Source organism: Strix aluco, chromosome Z, assembly GCF_031877795.1.
Source record: "Strix aluco isolate bStrAlu1 chromosome Z, bStrAlu1.hap1, whole genome shotgun sequence".
Lineage (NCBI taxonomy): Eukaryota > Metazoa > Chordata > Aves > Strigiformes > Strigidae > Strix > Strix aluco.
The window spans coordinates 26,172,958-26,195,591 of record NC_133971.1 but is presented as its reverse complement, the minus strand read 5'-3'; the positions used below and the strand labels follow the sequence as shown (position 1 = coordinate 26,195,591).

Below are 22,634 nucleotides of genomic sequence, written 5' to 3'. Positions count from 1 at the left end.
ATCAGAAGCCCAGGGATGAGGTTCCTTTTGAAAGATGGCACCTCTGAGGTCAAACACCAGCTCTCAGCTGCTGCAAGACAGAAGAACACCTCGGCTGCCTTCTTCAGGAAGGTGTCGTTCAAGAGAATGACCTGGTGGAGATCCTCAGCTCTCCAGCACTGATGGCTGCACGAGATGAAACCTAAGCACTCTCTGAAATGGAATAGTTGTGCCAAGTCCTTATTTTCCTGGTTTTGATACTTCTCACTTGCAGCTGTGTTCCTGTTTTTGTCATGAAGAACCTAACCTGTCGAGGCTTGGGGTTCTGGGCACATTCCTTGGGCAGGAGTGAGCGAAGCTGGGCTGGCACAAGGGTGCAAAATGCCCTTGAGGTCTCTGCCAGGACTGAGGGCTGAGTGCACTCAGCTTCCCCATGCAAGCTTGTGCATAGGAAGTGCAGATGGAGCCCGTGTCTCACCTGTGGGTGGGCTTGGACCCACTCTCAACGGATGGCACAGACATACCCATACTTGATTTGCACCCAAGGTCCCATCTCAGCTGCTCCTGGCTGGATGAGGTGGTGGAGCCTGCAGCAGAGTAGTCTCACCCAGACCAGCCAGCTGCTTACTGCAGCCCATGATGCTTGTTTTCCAGTTGCTGCCATCCACTGCTGCGGAGCTGGAAGGTGCTGTGGAGACTCAGAGCCTGGTGGGGATCAACAGACTGATGCAGTTTGTGGAGGCAGAGCCCGTCACCTTGGGAATGGAGGAGGTAAATGGGAATCCATCTTGTGCCATGTTTCCAGTGTGGCAAGCAGTTATGTAGCCCCCCTCCCACTGGTGGCCCTCGATGCTGCTCGCAGAGTGGCCTCACGTCCCTCCAAGCCCATTGCACAGCGCTGCTGAAGCAACTGGTCACTGGAGAGGCCATGCAGGACATGTCGTAGGGTTGACCTGTGCAGCAGCTATGGAGGGCATTATTCATCTTGTTGCTAATCAAGTGGTCAACAGGAAATTTCTGCAGTAGCTTTTGCTGTAGCATCTTGAGAGAGCGCAGCATGCAAATCAGAGAGAGTGAAAAGCATCAGGAGTCAGATGAGCTGGGCTGGAGTCCTCCCTCCCCAGCTCTAAGGGCTTTCACCTCCGAATACTGTGTTTTTCTTAAGGCAGTAAAAGGTGCTTTTAAAGGCAAGTTCTGCAGTAAAGAGAATTTCTTGCTGCCAGGAGACAGCTCAAATTACTTTAATATGTAGTGTATTAATTAATGCGTTAATGAGTGAGTATGGGAGAAAATTTTTCCCGTGGCCCCTCCGCTGGTAAGTGGAATGGATACAGGATGAGATTAGGGTGATTTTGCCTGTGTTTGAGGAAGAGCCCCCTCCAGCCACATCTGTACTTCGCTCCAAGCCATGGCTGCTCTTCTGCATCAGTTTCCATGCTCGACATCTTGATCTCTCCTCGCCTACCTCCAGGTTTTCGATGTCCTGCCGCTCTACGGTGTGCTGCAGCCAGGTGAGAGCCAGCGGGTCATGTTCACCTTCTTTGGCTACACAAATATCGTCGCCCATGTCATGGTGCTGTGCAGGGTGGAGGGAGGCCTGACCTATGACATCGTGCTAAGTGGAGAGGCTTTGCTCATCAGCTACCTCCTAGACATCACAGAGATCGACTACAGGCTGCAGGTACCACACGCTTCTCTTGGCCGAGGTCCTTGTCGTGAAACCATCACCGGCGGGTTGCCACCCACCTAGGGCTAGGGCTCTCTCCCCTTCCCAACTACTTTGTTGGCTCTATGGCTTGGAAGTACAACCTTGGAGTGATATGTCCTGCATTCAAGCTGGTTTTTAAAGGCCATCTCCACCCCCCTCCAGCTGGGAATTCCTCCTCCTCAAGGTAACTAACAGCACCTCCTGGGGCAGGCAGGGTCCCAGTGGTGATCTCCAGAGGGACGTGCCCCAAGACATCCATCTGCTGATCCACTCCTAAAGCCTGAGGTCCAAGGAGGTACTCTCTTTTGATGTTCTTGATTAATCAACAAAATAAATGAGGGAGGAAGTTAACTTGGGCTTCCCAGTCACTGTAGCTGGAGAGAATGTCCTAGAATAATCCCCACTTCTTTTTGGTTAAAAACCCCACAGATATTTCCAGCTGTTGCCCTGTCTCCCATTTTGCTGTCACTGCAGGTGCTTTTTCTTCTGCAATGTCTTGATGCCACCTCCTTTGTTCCAGCTGGGTGTGAGATGACACCATGAGGTGCAGAGAGCTTGTCTCCTCCTTGGTTTCCTTATGACTGATCTCTGTGGTTGGCATTGCCCCTCTGCATGCCGCCATCAGTATCTGTTCCTGTGTAGGGCTAAGGGGTGCCCTGTGGCGGTGGCTTCCCCAGGTTAACCTGGGAGACTCAAGTGCCCGTACCTCCTCTGCCTCTGCTTTTCTCCTGTGTTGAGTTCATTTGCTTGCATCCCAATGAAAGCAGAAGGAGGTTCCCAGTATCAGGCCTGTGTCTTCAGCTTCCCACTCCTCTGTCCTCTCTTCAGCTGTTTAACAAAGTCACCGAAGCAGAGGTCACCCTGCCGAACAGCGGGAAGATGGGATTCACCTACGTGGTGCTAAGGCCCAGCGCAGGCACCGCAGACAGCCCTCTGCCCGGTGTGCCCCTGGTCCTGCCCAGCACGGTGAGTACGGAGGTGGCGCGAGTGATTGACCCTGGCTCTGGGTCAGGCTGCCCAGGAGGGGGTTGTAGGGGAAAAAAAACAAAATTAAAAAAAAAGAAAACAACCCACAAAAGCAGACAGGAGAGACAGGGCTGCAAGCAGCTGCTACTGGGAGGCAGGGAGGGTCAAGCAAGCGTGGTCCTCATCGCCCTTCACGGCCTTTGCCGGCGGGTGACCCTGCTGTCACACAGCAGCCACCGGCCGGAGGCACCAGTGCTTCGGTGGCTCTGGGGACCCCAACTGCTGAGTGCTCCTGCTGTGCAGGCACTGGGGCCACACTGTGCCGGCTCTCCTGAGAGTCACCTTTCCCAGGGTGTGTGATTGGACAGGGCTTACTCCTTGTCCCTGCCTGTAGCACACCCTGCCAGTTCCCTGCCAGCACTGAGCGGGACTTAAATGCTCTCACTTGGGCATGAAGCTGCTTTGCCAGAAATTGTAGCAGCCCCTGTACCGGTCCCCCACTCCCCCAGCTTTTCTGCTTCGCAGCAGCTTTGTGGGGCAGTGAGGGGGCCAGACAGGAGCAGGGCTGGAACAGTGAGGAGAGGACTTTGCAGCATCTCACCATCCCAACTTCTCAGTCCTGTGTTGCTGTCTTTGGGCTGGAGCAGCATTCCTGTCTAGTGCCTTTTTGCAGTGGGAAGAGGAAGGCAAAGGCGTTCACATTTCCTCATGCCTGTCTCCTACAAGGGGTGACACACTGATGCCCTCTTCCTGCGAACTTCCAAAGACCCAGCTCTGCTCAGACCCGCACAATCAGTTGCTGTGACAGCCCCATTGGCACTGGCAGCTTGGCAGGGCTGGCTTTTGCTGCAGCTGTGTTCTGCGCTTCACCAGGGGCTCAGGGGACCAAGTGGCAGGATCTGTCCTGCTCAGCAGCTTCTCCCTGCAGCGTGAAGGGGAGTGGGGAGCTGAGGGTCCAGCCCAGTGTGCAGAGAGCGAGCCGAGGAAAGCTGCGGCTGTGTCCCGTCACCCCAGGCTATGTTGCTGTCTGCTTGCATTTGCTCTCAGCCTGGCTGGCGGGAGCCTAGCCTGGGGCTCAGGCAGCTTTCTGGAAGCCTGGAGAGGAGGTGCCCTTCCTGGCAACACCTTCCCTAGATCTTGTCCTAGTCTCTGCTCCTGCCTTTCCAGAGATGCATGTTTGCAGGTCACCGTGAGTCTGGATAGGCTCATGACACCCGGTGTAACCGCACAGGCAGGAGGTGTTTGGTTGGGATCATTTATAAGGGGTCAGGCCCTTCAACACCAGCCTGGGAACCGCTGATGTGCTGTGGCAGGAGCTGCTGGCCATGCTGAGAGTGTGGGCACTTCCCTTATTTTGCATAGTGGCTGGTAAAAGAGCTTTTATTTCTTCAGTCTGGCTCTTGCTAGCAGAGGGTAAACACCGCTAGGGGCAGAGCTATGCTCATGCTGAGCAAGGGGCGGTCTGTGGGTCTGTCCTGGGGGAGTGCATCCCTACAAGCCCTCTGAAGGACCTAGTGTAGGAGACTTCAGCTTCTGGGTACAAGAAAGCTAGAAGGCGATGTTGTCTGATACTTTCTTATATATGAGAACCTGCCTTCTCTTCTCGGCGTGTCTGTCATCTGAGCCATCCCTCCACCAAACCCTCTTTGGTTCATTCCCTCCCTCTTCTCCCACACCCTGCAGGGTTAAGTTGGACCTGGCCAGGAGCAAGTCCTGAAAGTCTATTACCTGCCAGGAGTGCCTGGAGCCTTCTGCAGGACTTTCCAGATCCAAGTGGGTCACCTAGAACCAGAAGAAATCTCCCTGAAAGGAGAGGGGACCTTTCCCAGGATCTACTTGGACCTGTCCAGGAACATCAAAGGTGAGCACGGCCTGTCTGCTCCCCAGGAGGATCCCCTGTTTCTCCTCCATATCAGATGCCCGTAGGGCAGCTCACACCTGCCTCCATGGAGCCTGGAGGTTTCAGGGCTGTCAGACCAACACTCAACCCCCCAGTTGCTTCCTGAGGCTCTGGCAGATGAGCCCGTGTGGGCTTTGCCCCAGGAACCATCCTGCAGAGCTTGCCAGCATGTGTCGGAGTCCTGGGAAGGTGGTGGCTGGACAGAAATGCTCGGGAAAGCTGAGCACAGGCTGGCAGGGATTTTGGCAGGGTTGGATTTGCGTCACATTGCAGGGGATGAGATGCTCCTATGTGGGGAGGAAGATGGGTGGGAATGAACATCAGGGTTGATAGAGGAAAAGCAGCATCTACTTTCCATACATTGCTTGAGGAGGGTGTTTCTGGGAGAGGCCAGAGTCGAGGAAGTGGGTCTTCCCAGCTTAAATGGGAATGGCGCTGTGCCACGCTTCTATTTGTGGATGTTTTCTTCCTTCAGGAAATGAAAAATATGAGAAGGTCCTCAAGGAGGTGATAGAAAAGATGGAAGACAGCCAGAGAGAGGAAGCAGTTGTTCTGGGGGAGGCTGTGGCCACGGAGCCACCCCCAGCTCCCTTGGATGCCATGGTGAGAATGGCTGCTGCCCCATTTGACACGTGCCTCCCTCCCCCGGTGTCATTTGGTCCCCTGCAGCCCGCAGCAGGCTTCCCGGTGCCTTGCTGGCACTTGGGACCTCCCTGCCCATGATCCTGCATCAGGACACCCAACCTGCCCATGATCCTGCATCAGCTCAGCATTGCCCCCAGGGCTGCCCCAGGGAGAGATCCTGAAGACCCTGCTCAAGTGATTGAATTTATGGTACTTTGGGATGGAGATGTAGGTCATCACTGGGGTATTTGCTGCTCACAACCCAAGCCCTGCCAGGTTTACAGAGCTTAATAGCAGCAGCCTGACTGTGCCCTGGGACTGTGCTGCCAGGACTGATCTCTAAGAGACAGCAGCTTTATCGTGGCTCCCTTTACAAGAGAGCTTTTGTCCGAGCTGCTTTGGCACTGGCTGGGGCCAGGCAAAGACTTGGAGCTCTGGAAGGTTCCCGGCTTGTCTGTCTGTTTGTCTGGCCAGATCAGCTTTTATAACAGTGACTGGGCAGGCGAAGATACTGGAGTTCATTGCCCTTGAGATGAGGCCCTGACTAAGAGAGCAGGAGGTGTCACAGACACTGAGCAGCAATACAGAAGGACCCCATCACCCCTCTCAACACAAGCAGGGGGGAGCCTTGGGAAGGACCGTTGCTAACCAGCCACTGCCTTTCCTTCCCTCAGCTGGACCCTCGGCTGCAGATGCAGATGGAGCAGATGCTGATAGAGGAACACGCCCTGGAGCAGCAGAAAGCTCTCACCTCTGGTCCCCCAGAGGCCACTGCCTTTGACCAGCACGCTCATCAGAGGCTTCTCAAGTTAGTAGGGCCTCTTGTACCCTATCTTCTTGTGCCCCAAGGGTAACACCCATCAGTGCACCCCTGCTCCTGAGAGGTCCTTGTGTCTGCAGAGCTGGGGATAGTGGGGACTTCAGAAAGGGTCTGATCCTGGTAGCTTTGACATGCTCCCTGTGAGCAGCTGAGTGTCCTCACTTCCACAGAGCCACCCTGAGCTTTGGAGGTGCTCAGCTCCCTGCAGGCTCTGGGTCCTGCTCTTAGGGCTGAGGGGGTCCAGTGCAGAGCATCAAGCCCTTCCAGAGAGCACCAACACCATCCCTGCTGACCAGCTCTGAAAGAGGCAACTCAAAGCTGGCATCTTTGTTCCAGCTAACAGACCACACTGAGCAAAAAGAGTAGGGAACTGCAGAGGTTGACACACCCTTGACAAACCCTAAATCAGGTGGCTTGGATGCTGGTGGGACTGCAGGACTTACCTCAGTAACTTCCCTCTGCTCCTTCATGAGGAGGCACAGGCATGGTAGGCTCCAGTTCGGGAAGATGCTCTGCAAAACTGATCACGTATGTGCTTTCCCAAGTGTGATTGCTCTGGAAAAGGACCCTCCTGTGAATCTTGTAGGTGTTGATTACTGCATTTGTTGGTGCTGCTTTGGGGACAGATCTGGTTGCAGAGCAGTGAAGATTTCCTGTGCAGGCGAATCTTATGACAAGGTCCTGAAGCCATTTCAGGCTGGGGCTGTACACCAGGCTTAGCAGTTTCATTGAGACCAGTGGAGGTCCACTGGACTTACCTACAGTGGCTTTCTATAGCAGAGGAGCTGTGACCAGTATTCATTTTAAACTAGTTTTATTTTAAGGTCCCACTGGTAGGTGATAAAACCTAGGTCCTATGCTCCTCGTGACTTACCAAAGTCTTATTACCAGGTGGTCAGGCCTTGAGTTTCATGGGCTTGAGTTGAGTTTTTACAGCAGCGAATCCAGAAATATTCACTTTATTTGCATCTTCCATGCTCTTGGAAATGTAGCCAGGCTGTGGTTTAAGGACTGTCCTTACTCCTCCTTTCAGAGTTGAGCTGCCCGAGTACCTCCTGGACTTTGGGTACGTGATTCTCGGTAACACCCCCACGCACGTCGTGAGGATCACCAACACTGGGCAGTTCCCTGTGTCCTTCCACACTGATAGACGGGTCCTGCGTGACGCAGGTAACCGGTGCTGGAGAGACTTCACGTGGGCTTGAAGGAGCTGTCTCTGACAGATTAGCTTAAGCCACTAGACATGGGGAGTTTTTTTGAGTGCTTGTGTGTATAACTTTTTCCTCCTTGGGACCCTCTGCCTGGTGCTTTAGAGCCTGAGTTCTCCTGGCCAGCAGTGCTCAGAGACCCAGCCTGCCTGTGCCTGCCCTAACACTTCCCTGCAGGGGCTGGATGGGCTGATCACCTTGGTCACCTCTCAGCATCTTCTGCTCTTGGCTACCATGAGCATCATCTGATGGGCACTCCATGGGCTTGTGTTGCAAACAGATGGACGTTTTGTGGTTTGGAAGTGCTTTGTTTAAAGTTCATAATGCCATAGCACTTCTGTTCAGCCTTTATTGAGAAGACAGCCTGTGAGGCCCTCTGTTGTATCAAAATAGGCTTTCTAAACAGGCCTTGACATAAGGCTGCAGTACCAGCAAACGGTGACTCGCCATGTCTGAAGGGTGATCAGGTGCCTCCTCTAAATTGTTTTTCAGGGAGTACCATGGCATGGGGGAATCTTAGTTGGAAATTCTCCTTTGGAGAGGTCTGTGCATCCTTCCCTGGGGTGCCTAGTGAAGGAATGGTTGGAGCTCCTCAACTGAGATGTTTCCTTTTTACCATGTGGGTCTTGGATTCTGGCTGTGAAAGCCCTTTCTCCTTGTATGGTGACAAGGGAGAAGGAGTGGCAATCTTCTCCACAGGTACAAAGGGGTCCTTCACAGAGCTGCCAGCCAGGACATATGGCCTTAACGTGCTTGTGACACATTCATGTCTATTGTGCATCTCAGCTGCTTTATTTTCATCTGTTCAAGGTTTCAGTGTGGATCTGGACCACGTGAAGCACCTGCTCTGCTGCGAGACCAAGGTGTTTGAAGTGCGCTTCGACCCACAGAGCGCCAACCTGCCACTGGGAGAGGTGGACGTGCTCCTGCCCATCAAGGTACCTACGGCGTGCTTCCTCACCCCGCTGTGCCCGTGCACCTCTCGGGGCAGGTGGAGAGTCGGTGACAGCAACAGATGTCACTGGGGCTCTCAGCTGGACACTCGGTCCTTCCCTAGGTAGCAGGAGGCCCCACGTTCCATGTCCACCTCCCTGCCAGCGTGGCTGTGCCATCCCTCTGCGTCTCCAGGGACAGACTGGAGTTCTCCACTCTCCAGTGTGGGCAGTGCCAGGAAGAAACTGTCCAGCTCCACAGTCAGCTCCCGGTCCCCTGTAACTGGGTCATGACTATAAATGAGCCTGTTAAGAAGGTAAAGCACAGACAATGTGTAACACATAACTTCTCGGTTGGGCTTTCTTTGCCTCTCTTGCCCTTTCTGCCCCTGTGGCTGCGTGAGCACTTGGGCCACAGCTCATCTGAGGAAGCTTTGGAGGGTACAGAGCAAGGCTGGCTCACCTGGACCTGTGCATTAGCTGGTGCTTCACTTCTCTGCCACCTTCCCCCGTTCCTCCTCTTCTGAGGATGGTGCCTCCCCATCTGCCTGCCCTGCCTGTTTTCCCTCCAGTTCTAGGCCACAGGTGGCCTCGGCTGGTTTGGCTGTGGGTGCCCTCAGCACCATGACGGTGTCTCAGAGCACTGGAGGAACCGAGGGTCTGTCCTCGCAGACCAAGGAGACCTCACACAATTGTTTTTTTGTTCTCAGATGGACAGACATTGGCCAGCGAGGATGTGTCGGAAGGTGCCCCAGAAGTTGAAGGCCCAGCCCTGTGTCTTCAAGGCGCTGCCCTCGGCTGGATCCCTCGCTCCAGGACAGCGATGCAACGTGCGAGTCAGGTTGTCACCCACAGAAGAGGTGAGATCAGCAAGTGTCACCCCCAAGAGGTCTGGCAGGGCAGTGTGGTAACGAGAGCCCAGCACAGGGAAGAGGAGACGGCGTCTGCCTCCACAGAGAGCTTTCTGCAAGCACCGTACCCACTGTGCCTCAGTTCCCCCTGCAGCACACTCTTCTGAGAGGGGCTTTGAAATCCCCCTGGGGAGCTTGCTCAGCATCAGGGCACGGTGAGGTGGCTGCCTCTCGGCGCATGGGGGGAAATCTGCCTGTTTGCCCTCGTCTCCCCCTTCCACAGGCCTGTTTAAGGCTGCAACGCCCTGGTGCAGAGCAGCTGGTGCGCTTGCAGGGGATAACCCTGGAAGGGCCAATCTAGGCAAGTCCTGCTGCTGGTACCAGCAGACAAAACAGCCACCAGGCACCTTCCTGGGCATGGCAGGACAGTCGTCTGCAGTGGTGTGCTGCCAGCAGTCCCTGTGGCTCTGGCCCAGCCTGCCTGCACGTTCCCAGGCAGTCTGGGAGTCAGGTGAAATGATGGGGCATTCCCAGAAGCAGTTTGCCTGTGGCCACTGTGACTTGGAAACTGGCAGTGGGTAACAGGATGGACACAAGTGCTTCCGTGCCTGGGAACAGTCCCAGGGATGTTTTAATTGCTGTAGAGGTGTAACCATCTTGTGTCTGGCTTTGACCAGAGCCAAACACTGATCAGAGAAGACGACCCTTATTTCTAGCCAGTGAGAGCTCATCTGCCTCATTCATAGAGCTGATGTTTGTCTGATGCAGCAGTGCCAGGACTGTGTCTGGGCAACATAACCCTGAGGACCTTTCTCATGAGCATCACACTCCCTCATGACTAGGTGAAAACATCTGACAGTGCATTTTAGATTCGTCTGACACCCAAATATCCAGTTACACTTCACACCAGGTTTCATCACAGTTACTCAGAGCCAGCATGCAGATGCTGTAGCCCCTGCTGGAAGTAAATATCTGTTTTCTATTCCCCTTAGAGGTACTGGTGACACCCCTGCCCTGGGGCAAGAGTTGAATTTGAGGCCCTGTCACCTGGGACTTCATGGAGGAGCTTTCTGTGCTTCTCTCTTTTCAGAAGTCCTATAGAAGTGAGCTGAAGATTAACATTTGCCAGAGCAGCCAGCACCTCCAACTGCAGGTCTTGGGGTGTGGGCTGGAGCCACAGCTGGAGTTCAGCCCCCAATGCTTGAGCTGGGACCGTTGCTGCCGTACAGCTGTGGAGCAGAGGGGACAGTGGTGGTGAAGAGCCCATGCGAGTTCCCCATCGAGTTTTACTCGCTGGAGTTTGACCAGCAGTACCTTGCTGAGGAGCAGGTGAGAGGGAAGGTCTGGCCCCCATGTGCACGCTCCCGTAGCTTCACAGTGCTCCAGCATTCCTGGGTTCGTGCCAGGGAGATGGAGACAGTCCCCAGGGCAAAGTCTGGTGGCATTTCAGGGTTAGCCAGCTCTGCTGGCAGACTGTGGAGGGGCTTGGATAGTCCGTGTTGTTAGAAACACGTCCTGCATATGGCTTCTCTTCCCTACATGCACAGATCCTGCAGACGCTTAAAGACTACGATTGCCACAACACCTTATTGCTGCCTCTGCGTGCCCCGGGTGAGAAGCTGCCCCCTGAGGTGCTGGAGTACTATCAGGACCAGAAGAGGCTGCAGGATGAGCAGACAAAGTCCAAGACTGGGGAACCAGCAGGCCAGGACAACGGTGAGGGTTTGGCATTGGTTGTCCTGAGTGTGGACACAGCGGGGAGTCCAGCCCGCACGCCCCAAGCTCTACATGAGAAGCCCAGGCTTTTAGCAGCCACCCATTCCCCAGCTTGGTGGAGGAATTCCAGCATGAAGGTCTGTGGCTTGTAACACGCATCCCCTACCAGCCCTGAATGCAGCCAAAGCAAGCTCATATCTGCCTACCATGGACCGGGGAAATAATCATGTTGTCCTCTTGTGTCCCCTAACCACAAAAAATAGGATTGGATGAGTTCTTCAGCCAGCAGGACCAGGTCTAATATCACCAGCTATCTTATATTTGTTCCTTCCCAGCACCAAAAGCACAAACTCAAAATCCCCCCGAGGGCAGAGACAGCCTGGACAGACTTCTCCTTGGGAAACTTTCCATCTTTTGCACGTGGCCGTGCAAAGTGGCAAATGTCAAAGAACAGATTGCCTGGCCATGTCCACCCTCTTCTTCCCTCCCTGTGGCCTTCCTCCTCAGCAAACTTTGAAGATGTCCAGTCTCTGTCAGATCAAGGAAGAAAGTCCTCTGCTGGGATCATTCACACTGTCTCATCCCAGAGCTCATTCATTTTCCCCTCCGTGTTTGATGAAAGCCAGTCCAACAAGTGGACTCTAAATCTGAATGTGGAGGAGGAGGAAGGTGTTGAGAAAAGACAGGGGATGGGTTATGTTGCAGACAGGGCAGGGACAAGTGAGAGGCCAGAGAGGTTCTCCCCAGTTTTGCCAAATGAGCACCTTTTCCCCCAGGAGCTGCTGGGATCAGGATGATGCTGTTCCCTTTCCTAGGCAGGGCAGCGCGCTCTCTGTCCTGCGTGACACTGCAAGCGAGATGGCTTTTGGTGACCTCCTAAGGGCAAAGGTGGGAGCTCTTTGCAAATGCTGTTATGGTGAATTCAGAGCCCAGCTACATCTCCTGGTATAATATTCCTAAAGCATCCAGCTTTTGGATAATGGTTTGATCCACAAATGGAGCCTCTCCCTTGGGACGGTGTAAAATGCCTGGTTCTGCCTGTCCCCCCTTTACTCAGCAGGACCTGGGACCAAACTCCCATGAGGACCATGTTGACAGGGCACGGGAGATTTGGCCCAGTCCTTTTAGGTATTGCCAAATGCTTGCTCTTTCCTCTTTCTGCCACCCCATTTCCTATACTCTGAACAGGCACCTTGACCACCATCTAGGGCAGACCCTGATCTGCACAAGCCTAAAGGAGGGGCATGGTGAGACCTCGGTGTGGTGTTGGTTTCAGCAGAGTCTTCTCTCCCAGGATCTGAGGGGATGGGGAGGATGATCAGGATCATAGGTAGGCAGGAGGCTGACTTTTCTATCTGGTTCTGCACAGCAGAGCATTGGCAGAGCATCACCAGCAGCAAGGCAGCCGCGGGAGAACTGGCCGACAGCCCTGTCTATAGGGCCATCGCCCGCCACTTTGGCATCGATATCTCTGCAGAGGGGCGCGTGCGAGGGATCGTCGTCATCATCCATGGGGCACCCCTGACAGGTAGGTGAGCCGCAGCCCGTGTCTGCAAGGAGTGGGGAAGCAGGAGAGACACATCCTGGTGGGTTGTGGTGCTTGGTTGACCAGTTGAAGCGAAGTGAGGTAAGCCGCAGCTCTGCTGGTACATGAAATGGTCCCAGGCCTTCACCAGCTGGGGCAAGTGCTGTGGCTCACCCTGTGTCCACACGGCTAGGCTATCGTTCCCCCACACAGGGTGACCACGTCACCGTTGCTTCGTGGGAGCACAGTGCCTAGTGCCCATGTTGCCTCATGGGAGCAGTCCCTCGCCCACGCTGACCCCCAGACCGTGCCCAGACGCTGCCTGAGGCAGCGCTGGCCAGCACAGGCTGGTGAACGCTCTGAGTGGTGGCGGGACAGGGCTCGAAACAATGTTCTGGCCCAGGGTTGAGGTCACCACGAGGGACAAAGTGCTCAGCTGGATGTGAGGTGGAGGTGATCCTCCCGGCTCTAGAGGAGAATGCTTCTAGCCATGCTCAACTACCTCCCTCATGGTCTCCCCTAAAGGGGCACTTGATTTCCGACTGTCCTTGAAACTTTGAAATCCTGTCTGGGGACTTTCTAGAGCCTGTCCTGAAAATGCTTCACATGCAAGTGTCACCGAGCACTCTTCCTCTCTCTCAAGGAAAGACAGCAGCAGCGGTTGCCCTGTCCAAATATTATGGCGCTGCCTGCTTGTCCATCGACACCGTGGTGAGAGAAACCATCTCGGACAGGAGCAGCTCAGCAGGGCTGTGCGCCCGGGAGCTTTGCATCGGGGCTGCCATCGAGCAGAGCTGCAAGGAGGCAGAGGGTGCCAGTAAGGAGAAACGCTGGACCTAGAGCAGCGCTTCAGAAACCCACCATGACCATCCACTTCTGCTTGCTCCAGAGAGGAAGTCTGACAGCCCTTGGGTCTCCTAGGGAACATGGGTGCAGCATGTAGAAATGCAAAGCCATTTCATAAAGCATCTCGTGTTATTAAAAAAAATAATCTCTGTTTTAAGGGCTCAGACAGGGGCACTTTTACTGCCTCTGGGCTTCTCAGCACATACTCCTTTTCCTAGGAGTGGTGAAGCACACCTGTATTTTTCTCAGGGGTTTTTTATATTTCCTCAAAGCTGAATCCAGCTGGCTCCTCGTGGCCATCAGGCAGAACTGCTGCCCACTTTAACAACAAAGAAGCCCTCTGAAGCTGCTCATTAAGCACTAGACAACTGACTTTGAGTGTGGCTTCAGAAACATGAGAGGAAGGGAAGAATAACCTCCCAGAGTTTCAGATGAGACATGCTGCAGATGAGCTCTTTTCTCCAGAGGTTTTCCTATACACACTGTCAGGTCACACAGCTCGTGCATGTGGTGCTGTTCTCCACCTGAGACCAGAGACTTTTAGAAAATCTGGTTGGGCAGTTGGTGCCCCGCGCTCTGCAGGGTGAGGCCAGACCCTGGTTCTGGTGGGGGAAGTTTTGCATTGCTCCGCTTTGAACCTGGTTGGGTTGGGAGCTGGTGGAAGGGAGAAGGGTCTGGGCCTCAGGTGGGGTTATCCCATGCGGAAGATTTAGCTCCAGTGGAGATGGGGGATGCAACTGGGGCAGGGCTGCATGTTACCATCTCCATGTGAGAATGCAGGATGGGTGCAAGGTACACAAATGATGCTCCTGGAGGGTGGAGCCTTGGCTTGATCCATAGGGGAGCTAGTGTGCAGTGTCACCTGAGTGCACATTTGTGAGGAGGGACGCGGAGCTGTGCCTTAAAAACTCTCTGGCTTTAAAATCCAGTATCAGATGGTGTGCTTTACCATGCTAATAAGAGAAGCAGGGCAGGAGCTGCTTCTGGAGATCGGTGCTGCTAGTGCCCAGCAGGCTGGGGAACAATGGCCGTGTCCCTGCCAGGGCACAGGGCTGTGCCTGTTGGGGTGGAAGGTGCCTTCTTGCTCCCCACTGAGCGTCTGTCCACTCCACAGGTCACAACGCAGATGCGTCCCTCAGCCTGCAGTTCAGCACCAGGGCCAAGCGCAGCCTAGACATGAGACGGTCCAGCTCTGTGGACAAACTCAGCCTGCGGTCCGTCAGGTCCTGAGGCCAGGTGAGCGCTGCGGCGGGCAAGAAGAAGACAGATGGCCCCACACCCCAATCCCAGAAACAGCATCTGATGGATCTGACAGACTCCCAGGTGAAGCACGATCTGCACTGGTTAATGCCTGGGACCTTTCTATTGCCTCTGAGAAGTGAAGGGGCCGCTTCCAGTGGAGGCTCTGTGTCACCCAGAGCCTGGTGCGGGGGTCTATAGTGCAGAGAGCCAGCTGGGCAGGCTGGGCGTGGCTCGGGGTGGGAATGAAACCCTGTGCTCTGGCAGAAAAACTCTATGGCATCTTAACAGATTGTTGGCAAAGTGCAGTCCTGGCTAACGTGACTGCAGCAGTGGGCAAAGTTGCGGGGTGCTGCGCTGGGGGCTTGTGAGCTTGGGTCTCTGCTGGCCACGGATGCACCCTCCAGCATGGTCCCCTGCAGCTGCTGGCCTGCAGTTTTGTTCTAGTCTCCTGCTAGTGAGAAACCCCAGCTCCAAGCCCAGCAGTTGGAATTGTTTGGGGGTTTCCAAAGTGGTTGATTTTTCTTGTGGTGTTCAACATTGCAGGGCTCATCAAGTTCTCACCTCTCTCCCCTTCCCTGCGTTCCTGCGCAGCGATGGCTGAGCATCAGTGGCAGCACATCAGGAGAGCTGGGCTTTAGGAGCTGCGTGCTGCCCGAGGACCTGCTGGTGGCCATCCTCTCTGAAAGGCTGCAGGTACGTGGGGTGGGGGCAAATGGTACGTTCTTGCTACAGAGAGACAGGCAGCGAGGTACAATTCAGAGAGGAGGAGGGCTGTGCCTGCGCTTAGAGGAGTCCTGGGCTGCGTGCAGGGATCCGTGGGTGAAGCTGCAGATGCCATAAGTTGGCAGAGCGTGGGGAAAGATCAGAGCTTGTCTGAGCTGCTGCACTTGGAACTCTGATGGCTGGTGATCTTTGACATCAGGCTTTAGTGACTAGCTGAGAGCCCAATGCGTGCAACAGCTGACTTTCTCTTCCTTTTCGACTTTATCTGCAGCTGAGTGACTGCTACCAGGGAGTGGTGTTTGATGGCCTGGAGACCCCCTTTGCACGCGACACGGCGTCTGCTCTCCTCTGCCTGCTCAAAGCTGTCAGAAATCGGCCTTACATCTATTTTGTGAACCTGTTTCAGGATTATGCTTCTTTGAAAGCCAGGGAGATGGCCGCAAAAGAGCAGGAAGGTGAGACTCTTCGTCTCCGTAACTCTGAAATCTTCTCTCTCAAGCCCTCAGCCTTACCCGTGTGTATCTGGGTTACCAGCAGAACTTGTAAGAGATGTTTTTATTAATCCTTCCACCTTCTGCCTCGGTGTAGCCAGCACTCAGCTCACAGCTGCTTAAAATACAGCAATGCTGAGGCTGACCTCAGTCTCTAACATTAAAGCTTGGGCACAAGTGCAAGCTGTTGTGGCTCAATAACTAATCACTGGCCAGCTGTCCACAGTGCTGGTGCATGTGAGCCAGGCAAGGCATGGGAACTCACTGGCCAGCGATAGTTTGGGGGCTTATCTGAATTCTGAAGCAGGGATGTGAGCTTGCCAGTATCTCCTGGCAGGATGATAGGCTGGGTCAGGACAGAGTTGTGAATCCTGGCAGCTCACCCAGAGCAGCAAGCTCTGCTTGCAGGCACTGATGGTTTCTCCTTGGTCTGTGCTGAAGGACAGGAGTGGGAGGAAGCTGCCAGGAGGCAGAAAGCACGTCTCTGGGAAATGGAAGAGGACGAGTATGATGCCCTCACCGAGGAGGAGAAAATTCAGTTTGATAACAGTATACTGCAAGTCCAGCGTGAGAGGAAGAAAAGGTCTGTAAGCCTTCTATGGGTGCCTCCCCAGGATAGTGTCCCCAAAGGGTTTCCCTGCTCCGGAGGCCTTGGTTGTGCTCAGAGGGGTTACCAAGGCCAAAAGCATTAATTACCAGCAGCACAAGGATTGCCAGTTCCACCTCCCTGGTTCCCAGCAGAGGAGGGACCTTCCTCCGGTGAGATGAGAACATCTTCTCTCCGTTTTAGTGGTGAGCCCTTCAGCTTTGACACTGGCTGCAGGGAGCTGGGCTCTGTGCTTCCCTTGCCACTGTGCTTACAAGTATCTCTAAGTTAATTATGTTCGTTCTCATCTTCATGGCCCTTCTTCTCCAAACCAGAGGGGTTGTGGTGTGGGTTGGTGTGAGGCGCAGCTGTGCTGGCTTGGTTTGGATCCCAGTCCTGCTGTAGGTGAGGGAGGCCCTTGCACTGCTGAGCTCCCAGGGTTTTCCTTACTGAGTGACACCAGCCACAAAAGCTGGTGTCTCTTAGGCTCACCTTCAGCTGCAGCAGCAGGTGAGCCTGGGAGAAGCTCTGATCCAGCAAAGCAGCCCTGTTCAAGAGGATACACAGGATAAGCTTAAGCCCCTATTAACCTGTGGTGGTTTGACCTTGGCTAAATGCCAGGTTCCCACCAAGTCGCTCTATCACTTCCCCCCCTTCCCCTTTTTTCTCAACAGGGCAAAGAGGGGGAAGAAAATAACCAACCCTTGTGGGTAAAACAAAAGCAGTTTTAATATAAGCAAAGCAAAGCAAAGGTCTGCGTGCGGAAACAAAAAAAAAAAAGAAAAAACCAACAGATTTATTCACTACTTCCCATGAACAGGCGATGTCAGGCCTTCTCAGGAAGCAGGGCTCCAATACACGTAGTGGTTGCCTCGGAGGACCAAGGGTGACCCCACCCCCTTCCTCCTTTCTCCCAGCTTTATACTGAGCAGACGTCATATGGTCTGGAATATCCCTTTGGTCAGTTCAGGTCAGCTGTCCTGGTTGTGTCCCCTCCCAAGATCTTGCCCACCCCGTCCCACTGTGGGGGAAAATGTCAGAAAGAGCCTTGGTGCTGTGTAAGCACTACTCAGCAGTAGCCACAACACCAGTGTGCTATCAACACCCTGCCAGCTCCCAACATAAAACACAGCACCATGAGGGCTGCTACAGGGGAACCAATCCTGGCTCAGCCAGACCCGGTACATAACCCCTGCCTGAAACTTGGGGAGGGACTTGCTTAAAGCGAGCCTGTGTTTCAGCACTTCTTTCAACCCCAGCTGAAGTTTGTTTCCCTGGGAGGAGATCACTAGGGCTGCTTCAAACTGTGATTTCCAGGACAGGCAGCACAAGTTTCCCATGGTCCCAGCTGGGCTCCAGCAGGGAACCTGGTTGTTTGGAGCCTGTTTTGCAGGAGGGCAGTTACTGCAGCCTTTGCTTTCTGATTGATATGGCTAGTCTTGCTAAGGAGCAGGCTGTGCCCAGGGAGAAGGGCTAGATAAGCCAAGTATTGGTGCAGGGATAAGCAGGTGTTAGTGATTTGTGAGCTGGTTTAGTGATTTGTGAGCTGGATATTGAGAGCTTCAGGCTCCAGTGTGGAGCAATGGTGGATCAGTCTCTGGCAGCATGCTGGAGGTGTCCAGGTGGACCTTATTGGAGAAGTAGTGCAATTTAGACCTTGTGACAGCAAAGCCTAGATTTGGCTGGCCCTGGAGGTCCCCTCCCACTTCCCTCACTTTGGATGTCCCAGCCTCCCCAGGTTGAGGGAAGTCCACAGAGCTGGTCTAACAGTTGTGCCTGGCCTTAGGGTCAGTGAATGAAGTGTGGGACCAGCTAGGATTGCAGCGAGCCCCGATTTCTGGCGGTGACTCTCGGGGATGTTTTCTGTTTGTCTTGCTGAAGGAAGATGGAGTGGCTGGCTTAAGAGCTTGAGGAAAAGCACCGGTGGGAGCTCGAACGCTTGAGGGAGGAAGAATTGCTGAAGAAGTTGTCTAAGTGAGCCAAGAGAAGGCTTGGAAAAGACAAAGAAAATGCTTCAAGGAAGAAAAGCGAGCCTGGAGTCAGGCAGGTGGGTGGTTGTGTTTATAGAGAAGAGTGAAAGCCCTGGGGACCCGCCTGCTGAGCCGTACCATTCCTGGCGAAGCCAGCAGCCACCCGCAGTGCTGGGGGTGAGTACCTGGCCATCAGCAACACACGGGGCTGTGCTGGGAAACAGCAGCCAGTGTTTGATCGTGCTGCTGCTTCACCAGGGGTATTTTTGCATGGGTTTGTTGGGTAGAGCTGTTCTTCTAGGGTCATGCTGCCTTTGAGTCGTGGCTTCACGTAACTCCAAGCCCTAGATAGTTTTAGTTCAGCATTTCTCCCCGTTCTGCGTGTGACTTACACCTCTGAGCCATGACCCGCCTGGGATGTGGTGTCTTTTGCTACCTGTCTGGCAGGAGATACCACCAGGCCCTTTAGGTATTCATTAGCAGCCAGACTTCCCAAAGTGTCAGCCAGACACAGGGATGGATGCTCAGCACACCAGAAACGTGCCCGGAGGACTGCACAGGAGTAAGGAGGTGTCTTAAGTTCCCTGTTTGGGTTGGGGAAGCTGTTCTGTTTCTCAGCTGGTTTGCAGGACTCCTCATCAGTCTGGCACTGGGGAGTTTAGTTTCAGTTGAGCTCAGCTGGGTACCAGCTGCGTTCTGAATTGGGATTTGTAGAGCACCTAGCACAGGTCTCAGATGAGGCGTGGGGTGCTATTGCAAAGATCGCCGCTGTCCTACAGCATTTGAGTTGGTGCTTTGAAATGCTCACAGCTCTTTCCTGCTCCTCCTGCCCAGAATACAAACGCATCCACTAGCAACACCAGCGCATCCACCGGCAACCTGTCCAATGTCACCGAGGGGGGAGAGAAGAAGGGATCTGCAAAGGAGCACCCAGACTCTCTTGCAAGTAACAAGGAAGATAAGAAAAAGCAGAGCAAGGCTCCCCCGACAGAGGCCTGCCCAGTGGAGGTTGTGCAACCTGCAGACCCAGAACAGGGGGAAACCAAAACTGAGGCGCAGAGTGACAGCGAGAAGAACTTGGCCCTGAGGTTTAAGATCTACGAGGCATCACAGAAGGATGTCACACACATTTTGTCATCCTGGGACAGGGCTCAGGGTATCCTGCTGTCCCCTCTGAACCAAGAGGTGATGCAGCACCAAGTACAAGGCCAGCGCCAGCATTTATCCAGGCGGAGGAGCTGAAAGGACAGAGAGAAGGAGCATCTAGAAAAACGGAAGGCTCTTGAGGACTCCAAGTTATCTGGGCTGGAAGGGGAAGGTGCAGAAGGGTCAGCCAGGGGCCAGGACGTCGGGGTGCCCTGCTTGGACATCCAGGTGCTGAGCTCTGCAGATGTGACTAGGGCGATCCTGGAGAGTGGCAAGCTGCCAGCGGCAGAGCAGGTAAAGCCCTTGTGAAGCTCAGATGCTGAGCCTGCTGTGGTCTGGGCCCTGGTGCATTGTGTCCGACCAGGTGACAACAGCACAGAGCCTTGTCCAGGACACTGATGATGTTCCACGATGGCTTCACAGCAGCCACGTGGCTGGGGAAGTTCTTGCCATCCCTCAGATGGGTGGAAAGAGGGAGGGCTCTCTGTTAGAACATCCTCTCTGTTTGGAGAGTTTCCCAGTCTGGAAATCATTAAAAATGGTCCCAGGGCAGGGCAACTCCTGGTCATTGTTTCCTTCAGCCGAGTCACTCAGAGCTGAGATTTCTCTCTAGGTCCCACTTGTGGGTCCTGGCACTGCTCTGGAGTCTGCCCACCCCACTGGGCATAAAAAAGCACTGTACTCCATCTAAATAAAAAAACCCATTGCCAAAAGCTCAGTGCCTTTCAGGAAGTGTGAGGATGAAGGCGACGGGAGTATAAACAGGGTTTTCTCTTATGCTTTAGATCCTGGATGACCTGGGACTGGGTCCCTCGGGGCCTCCCATTCCACCTACTGCTTTTTACTCTGTGATCCGCTACCCGGAGAAGCGGATGGTCCCTGCAGCAGGAGAAGCCCTTGAGCACTTCACCTTTGTGGTGCCAGAAGGTGCCACTGCAGAAGAAGGAAAGAAGGAAACCAGAAGTTTCTTGGACGTCCCTGTTGTGCCTGCAGTGAAGGTGCCAGGGCAGGGGCCAGGCTGGATGGGGGGCAGGTGGGATGGAAAAGGATCACTGTGGAAGGGCAGTGAAGACATGATGGGGCCCCGTGTCTGCAGGCATCCCTCCTGTCTGTTTAAAAGATACAGCTCTGCTTGAGACATAGGGCAGTTCTGTGAGATGAGAGAAAAAAAAAATCAGCTAAAACCTTCAACTTCCCTTGAGGAGGGGGTCCTGGGCAAGGAGGGGTGTTGTAGGAGAAACAAAGTCCCATAAGGAAGACCAAATCCATGGGCAGAGGTGGTTGGTGGTTTATTCTCCCTCCTGTCTGTTAACAAACCTGCAGCTTTCTCTCCAGGATGGGGGTGTCTCAGGGCAGGTCTCACCTCTATCCCTTGGTGTGAAGGTGTCAGAGGAGCAGGTCACGCCAAGCAGGGGTCGGTCGGGGAGGGAGAAAGCCGCGGGCAGGCAGGAGGCTGTGAGGGAGAAGAGGAGCTCCAGCCAGGGCAGGAGAGGTCTCCAGGCGCCGGGCACGGGAGCACCCACACGGCCCCCCGAGGCACACCAAAGCGACACAGACACAGTCCCATTCCCGGGGAAATCCGTCAGGTGAGCTGTGAGGGAGGAGGTGATCCCTCTGCTTCACGTCCATCTTGCCAAACGGGGTCCATCATCCCCAGCTCCACAGGGACCCTGTGCCGGTGCCTCTACGGGATGGCGAGTCCATGAGCCTCCTTCTTCTCTCGTTTGCTTGTTAGCAATGTCTGAAGCCTCCTCTTTAATTGCCAGGCTGAGCAGCTGCCGGTGGATAGTGCCTGCCCACGGTGAGGTGGAACTGAAGGTCCAATTCAGCTCCACGGTGCCAGGGCAGTTTGACCAGACGCTGCATTTTGAGGCCCTGGGGACAAAGCGACTGTACCAGGTGCACTGCAGGGGTATCTGCCTGTATCCCACCATCAGCCAGGACCCACGGTAAGGCTGGGGTGTGGGAGCCTCCCACGCTGCTCCCACCCGAACTCAGATCCAGGGCTGCCCCTTGTGCCCCAGTGACCTTCTGGCTTGGGCAGAGCATGCGGCCTGAGCCGCCCAGCATCTCTTCTGTGCTTGGAGCTGGGAACCAGTACTGGTACTATGGGAGACCTCGGCTGGTCCGAGGGATCAGAATGGAAGTTTGATATTGACCTTGAACAGATAACCACGTACCCTTAAGAGGCTTGAAAGTCCCAAGAAGAGCTGAGTAAACAAGATTAAGGAACTGCCAGACTGGAACCGCCTGACCGCAAGGAGAGGAAGGTTATCGAGGTTGCGGCAGAGAAGAGGTCATCCAGTCATGAACTGTTAGTCTGTAATTAAACCAATCATATATGGACACATACTCTTCATAAAGTTATAAAAAGGCTTGTTAGAACAATAAAGTAGCCATTTTTGCACAATTTGGTGTTTGTCGTGTCTGTCTCAACGGGGGACACTGGGATGGTTACTGGGACGTACTGCAGGGCACTGGGACATACTGGGATATATTTGGGAATGCTAGCAGTGTTATTGGGATATACTGGGGGGCACTGGGACATACTGGGATATATTGGGAAGCACTAAGAGGGTCATTGGGACATACTGGGGGCATTAGGAGGGATACTGGGACAGAATGTAGGGCACTGGAACATACTGGAGAGCACTAGGAGAGCCACTGGCACATAGTGGGGGGCACTGGGTGTCGCGGTTGATAGTATTGACACGGTGATGGTTTAGCAGGAAATCTGGATTTATTAATAACTAACAGCAATTTATCATTACAAAATAATTCAGAAATGCTGAAAGAAAGAAAAGCGACTTACAGATTCTGAACTGCCCAGATTCACACTCCCTCACTTCCCGGTGCCTTCATTGATCCATCGATCCCTGCGCATCCACCAACGGACAGACACCCAGAAACAAGGGTCCGTCCCCACCATGAGCAGAGACCGAGCGGGTGACAGAGCAGCGAGCTCAGAGAACATTTCCCTCCTCTCGAGGTTAGAGCCAATCCTCCCGAGGCCTCGGCATTCCCCCGCGGGCGATCCCTGAGCCTCGAGCGGGGGGACCTCGCCCCGGCCTGCCCTCAGCTCTGGCAGCAGATGACACATCCAGGGTTTGGTCCCTGCGAGGCTCCAGCTCAGGGCAGATGCTGGTCACAGGCTGCTGGGATCCAGGGGAGCTCCAAGGGTCTCCCTGGGGGTCGCAGTTTAGAGGGTCCAAGATAATTGACTTTTGTCAGGTCCCTTCTGATGCCGTCCAGCAGCTGCACAAGAACTTGATGGATGTGCAACTCTGTTCTTGTTCCCATCTGGCCCCACCCCAGGCCCAGGTGTGCCAGGCCCTGAGGAGATGAGGGGCCGTTAGAGCCGATTCCCAGCAGGCGGGAGGGCAGGAGCCAGGCTCGGTAAC

General features: G+C 54.3%; 1 pseudogene; it reads left to right on the top strand.

Moving 5' to 3' along the window:
- The window catches only part of LOC141918772 (hydrocephalus-inducing protein homolog), a 53,788-nt pseudogene extending 32,602 nt beyond the window's left edge, over nt 1-21,186 (top strand).
- The last annotated feature ends 1,448 nt before the right edge of the window (nt 21,187-22,634 follow it).